Below are 6,757 nucleotides of genomic sequence, written 5' to 3' on the forward strand. Positions count from 1 at the left end.
CTAAACATTTTATTTAGGAAACAAGTCACAATGCCCTTTTAATTACCAATATGTAAAAATGTATATAAATCATGAGCATCTTTCCTCCGCCCTCCATCTCACTCTCTCCCTCCCTCTCATTAAAGTTACAGCAATATTAAGGTATAGGTTCTCTATCTCTCTCCCTCACTTCCTCTCTCTAGTTACAGTAATGTTAACGTATAGGTCTCTCTCTTTTTGGCATCAGAAGCTGATTTCTTTGTAGCATTTGCTCGCTAGCTACGTTAATGTCTGCATCGACGTTGTTGAGTCTCCATCTGTGAATTTCAACCTGCGGGTTGAAATTCAATATTTTGCATATTGCAAATCTTTTTTTGTTGACCACCTCATAGCTCTTATATATGAACGATAGGCCTATAATCTTTGGGGTTTTTCACCTGGCTTCCAGCAACCTAAATCACGTGTGTGAATGCATGTGTTTTTTGTTGTTCTAATATTTTCTCCTGCAACTATATTGAATGCTTTGCTGTTGGATTGCTGAAACATGTTTCAACATGCTGGGGTATTCTGCATCATGACATTAAACTAAAGTGTCACTGACAGGATTTTCTGACAAATAGAATTACTTGATGAAGTGAAGCAATATGATTTGAATAAAATGTTTCGTGCGACACTCTTTAAATAACATATATTTTTTAATATTTTGGCTTGTGGAAAGGCATCAAGTATTTTGAAGGTCTCAAGTCGAGTCAAGTCACGAGTCACTGGCGTTAAAGACCAAGTCTTTTTTTATCAAGTCGAGGCTCATCAAATTTGTCTCGAGTCTCGAGTCTTGAGTCCAAGTCTCAAGTCCATATCTCTGGTTTATCACACATACTGCCATGTAATGTATTACCTATTACCAAGTTTACCAGTAAGCCTTGTATAAACAATAAACCTATATATATGTATATTGTCCCAAAATTGCAGTGCTCAGTTGATTTGCAAATGACAACCCCCCCCCCAGCTGCACCACTCCTACCGGTCCACATCAGCACATGACGATTCCCCAAAAATACCAAACGCATGCAGGCAGGGAAAAACACCACGCCACCTCGCCTCCGGAAACTGTCAACTCGGCCCGTCCGCCACACGCCAATCCCCCAAATAGGCCCCCTTAGTGCTGTGCAGCATTCCCTGGATCAGAGCTCTCTAACAAGCCAGTGGCCACATTAGGGCCCCGGCATGATGAAGGCACTCAGTGTGCATCTCTCTGCCAGTGGGCAACGTTTTCCAGTCCAGCGGACCACCACGTCTCCTCATATAACACACCCACCCCCATCCTCTCACTGTGTGGACCACCACATCTCCTCGCATAGCGCACCCACCCCCATCCTCTCACAGAGGAACCACCACATCTCCTAACATAATATAACACACACCCACCCCCATCCTCACATGGCGCTCGCTGGATGAGACACCCAGAAAAGAGCGCCACTTAATATGTACATAATGACCCCTTTCAGGGTATAGAGAGCTGGATGGATATTAGTCTTGTGTAGCCAGACAACTATTCCACAATCTCCGAATGCTATATAGAGTCTGGAACTACACCAATTTCCATTTCTGCTTAGCATCAAGCTATATATGCTTAGATGATTTTGATTTATATTAGGATACATTTGCGCGACTGTAAAGACGAAACGGAAGCGGGTATAGGAGGCTTCACATCCGCTTTATGTTTTAATCATGATCAGAGCTTCCGAGTCCGATGACCGGAAACATTTGAAAATAGTGGGAGGCAACAGTCTGGCCACACGAGACTAGATGGATATAGCATGGAGACAGACAGACAGACAGACAGACAGACAGACAGACAGACAGACAGACAGACAGACAGACAGACAGACAGACAGACAGACAGACAGACAGACAGTTTTACTGATTATTGCTCTGCTCTGTTTCAGTACAAGCTGTTTTGTATTACATTGCATTAATTAATGATCACTTTGATAATGTCACCACCAGTTTGTTTGCCGAACATGCACGCCTGCAGGTTTATCGATGCTGCATCACAGGACCATGTGCATGTCAGTATGCGTGTACAGTTTGCGCCTGATGACTAATGAGCTTTGATGGAGATCTTTCTGAATGCAGATGACACACTGACTCTTTTTTTCCCTCTCGCTTCATCGTCATGCAAGGTCGTGCGTCACAGCGTTGACGGTCAGTTCGGTACATCTGTGCCCCGCAGTTACAGACTTAACACCTTATCTCACCCATCTTTCTCTGGGCAAAGGCACAGTCCATATTCACACGCACGCGCACGCACGCACACGCACACGCACACGCACACGCACACGCACACGCACACGCACACGCACACGCACACACACACACACACACACACACACACACTCACCTTCAGACAGATCAGTGGAGGTAGGTGAACCTGAACTAGTCTTCACACATGACCTTCTCTTTTCCAGGTGAGATTGCAACTACAAGGGCAAAAAATTTACAAAGCACATTTTCTTTTTTAATATCAATGCATTGCTGTGCAACATTTTTTACATTTACAGAACAAATTAAAGATTTTCCAGAATGTTTCCAAAAGCATCAATAATAGTGGAAATAGATTTATAAGCTCACCCCAGTCCTGCCAGTATCATCCTGTCCTACTAGTATCACTCCTGTGCTACTAGTATCACCCCTGTCCTACTAGTATCACTTCTGTCCTACTAGTATCACCCCTGCCCCACTAGTACCACCCCTGACCCTCAAGATAGAGATAAACCAAGGTAACTAATGTGTAACTAATATGACGTTTGAGTTCAGAGTCAACAGCATCAAAGTGTTTATCTTACTGCCTTATTACGTAACAAGCACAACTGGAAGCAAAGACTGCTGTCAACTCAATATCCATGCACTGCTACTTCAAAAGAGAACTGGAAGTAGATTTTTTCCCCCCGGCACGCTTAAGCCTGATTTATATTTCATCATTTGGGTGTTGCGTGCCCAAAAAAATTGCCTATCTACAAGCTCACAACACATCACGGATGTGACACGCTTTGTGAGCTTGTAGTTAACCAGTTATCATTTCAAGGACCCCCAGTTTGGTATGCATTAGGCCACATACCCCCATAACCCTGAGAGTGTGCATGGAAGCAAATTAACCCTTTGCGTCCTACGGCTCCATTTGGGTCCAAACGGGTCCATTTGTACACTCTCAGTTACATGCCAGTAAGAGTCAATTTGGTTCCTAAGTATTAATCATTTAACTGCTACCACACTTTGAGAACCACTGGTATAGACAGCCCACAGGAGTCTGTAGACTGTCCTTGATCTGTCTTTTTCCCCCCATACAAACCAATTACCTACCACAGGACAAAGGACAATTGATTAATGTCCCAAATACTTCAGTGGAAAATGTCAATGTTATCTTGTATCATATCTCTGCTGTCCGGCAGCAACCAGCAACCAACTCCAAAATGTTCATTTTTCAGAAAATGACATAAACAAAAAGAAAGTGTAGTTTGGAGGTATTGTTCATCATTGATAAGAACAGCTGAATGGACTTCCAAGCTCACAATGAGGTTGGAGGTCAAAAAGGCTAAAACCAGCTAACTCCACCCCCCTTTGGTGGAGTTAGCTGGTTTAGCAGAACGTTTGAGGATCCAATGGAGTTAGCTGGTTTTGTAAAAGCACTTTTTCATACTTTTCATTGGTTCAGTATTTCTTTTTACCAACACATGCACAGACATAAAGGGTGTTCAATAGCACTGACTTATTGAAAAAAATGCAAAAGCGAAAAATGGAGTTAACTGGTTTCTCCTGGACAGCAACGATATGTTGTTTGGTTCAGTTGTACAGTTGTATTTGTTGTCAAGTTCACAGACCACTCTGGGGATGAGCGGGGTGCAGAGGAGTCATTAAGAAGACGAATTGGTCTGAAATTCAGTGCACCTGCAGATATTATCTCAGCTTTTGGCTTTTTTATTTGTCTCTTTCCCTTATTCTCTCTTATATAGCCTTCTTAAATATATAGAGTGTGTGTGTGTGTGTGTGTGTGTGTGTGTGTGTGCGCGCACACGCACGCACACACACACACACACACACACACACACACACACACACACACACACACACACACACACACACACACACACACACTCACACACTCTCACACACACACACACACACACACACACACACACACACACACACACACACACACACACACACACACACACACACACACACACACACACACACACACGTTTACTTACAGACTTTTGGGGAATTTACATTTACTTACATCAGTTCCATTTTCCTTATCCTAACTAACCATAATAACATACTATAACAAGATTTTAACTATTTTAAATAGAGATCACAAACTGTGAGTAGAACAGAAACCTAACAATAGAGAATAGACTTAATTGCAAATAGCATAAACCTAACCTTAACCTTTAATTTTAACTAAATTAAATATAAAACCTAGATATACTCAACATAGCCTGTTGAAAAAAACCTAGATTTGTAAACATAATCTAAAGTTAAGCCCCTAAGTATGCCCTAAATCCTAATAGTTTAACCCCAGATGCAAAAGGTTTTATTTTCAAAAACCCACAATAGGAAACCACAAGGAACACTAGGAATGTCACAAAGAATTTCAAATACACTCAAGGACTATAAGAAATACATTAGAAGATTAATTAACTTGGAATATATAAGGAACAACGGCTGAACACGACACTCACGATGACAAACTAACACACAGTTTTACACACAGGGGAGTATAAATAGACAAGGACTAACTAGACACAGGTGAACTCAACTAGACAATCAACACAGGGATAGGCTAGGGGACTAAATAAACACAGGTGACTAGAGTTAACAAAAAACAGGGTGGTGAGACCAGAGTGTAGAAGAGAAAGTATAACGTCACGCTTTGATCTCGCCGCAAAGCGGGCTGCTATGGGCTATAGTTCCAAACATTGGAATTCCATTCTTACGATGGGAGTCAATGCTAGTGTCATAGCTCTCTTATACAGCTCTGGGTGAGACAAGACAGGTAACAGCTACAAGTACAGGCAGACAGGAAGACACAAGAACAATACTACAAAGTAAGATACACAACACCTGGGAAAGAACAGACTAACAGAATAGAGCACCGAAGTCTGACGTAATTTACACATCCTAGGTTTGTCTACCTGGTTCGCGGTTTTCCACCCCCATTCTGAATCCCCATAGACGTATTTAATATCGCGTCAAATAAGAACTGTGTTCCAAAAATAAACAAATGACCCCGGCGGTTTTACTCTTACGGATATGAAGCATCAACTGACGGTGAGAAAACGATAATGTTACTTCCGCCGAATTAGTTACATTTTCGCCAGAAACAGACTGTATCAAATATAAGTGACTGACTATCATAAACGATACAGAAGACTGTTTGTTTATTTTTGGACAACAATTCTTATATGAGACGATTCTATGATGACCCAATGTTATTCTCCATAGCGAAATTACTTTACGAACCTGGGGATAAACGAGTGACGTCAGGACTTCTGTACTCTATTTACTAAAAACAAGGCTACAGTAAACAACCACGGAAACACCTAAACCACACAATTCTACTTGATAAGCTGAAGGCGATTGGTTTTGATTGCACATCACTAAATTGGATGAGATCTTACTTGGAGGGTAGAGAACAAGTGGTTGACATCAACGGAACCATGTCCTCATCCCTCCCGGTGAGCTGCGGGGTTCCTCAAGGCAGCATTCTAGGGCCGTTACTGTTCCTTCTATACATTAACGACATGAATGCTGCCTGTAACTGCAAACTGTTCCTGTTCGCTGATGACTCGGCACTCCTGATCTCGGGTGAGGACAAGTTGCAAGTTGAGGAAGCTCTCAGCTCTGAACTCTCAAAAATCCATACCTGGCTTACCGATAACAAACTGTCACTACACCTTGGGAAAACTGAATCCATTCTCTTTGGGACCAAACATTCCCTCAGTAAAATGAAGGTAAATGACTTCAAGGTCAAAGTCGATGACACAATCATCACTAGCAAAGAAGAGATGACCTATTTGGGATGTATTCTTGACAAATACCTGACAGGTGAAAGCATGGCAACAAAGGTGGTCAAAGGAGTAAACCAGAGAACCAGATTTATGGGCAGTTTCCTCTTTTGTCAACCCTCAGGCCCTCAGGACCCTCTCAGGGGCCCTGATTCAGCCCCTTTTTGACTATGCTTGCTCCTCTTGGTACTCCAACACCTCAGTGTCACTGAAGACTAAGCTTCAAACCTCCCAAAACAAACTGATTCGACTACTTCTCGGACTGGGGCCCATGACCCACCTCTCTCCCACTCACTTTGCCAGCCTAGGCTGGCTCAGGGTGGAAGACAGGGTTAAACAACAAAAAATGGGACTGGTCTTCAAAATTGTAAATGCAGATTTGCCCGAAATGCCCCCTATACCTAGCCTGGTAAACCCTCCCTCCGGAAATCTCATTTCTATTTGATTCCAGGAGTGAGTCTGGCCTGATCGCCCATTCTGCAATATTGGCTGCAGGCTGGAGTTGGAGTAATACCGTTGACTGACAACCCCTTCAGCCAATGATAATTTTTCCCCTTCAGCCAATCAGCAGTTCACCAGTCTAATGTGACGCAACGGGACTTTTGAGACAGCCATGCCCAAAATGGGTTGCCTTATTCGGATACATGGGTGTCACTGCCCACCCCTACCGGTTCTCTAAATTTGTATTTTTAAATAGGCTTTGTCATGAT

This window comes from Gymnoscopelus braueri (genome assembly GCF_963280865.1).
Source record: "Gymnoscopelus braueri genome assembly, chromosome: 12".
Classification (NCBI taxonomy): Eukaryota; Metazoa; Chordata; class Actinopteri; order Myctophiformes; family Myctophidae; genus Gymnoscopelus; species Gymnoscopelus braueri.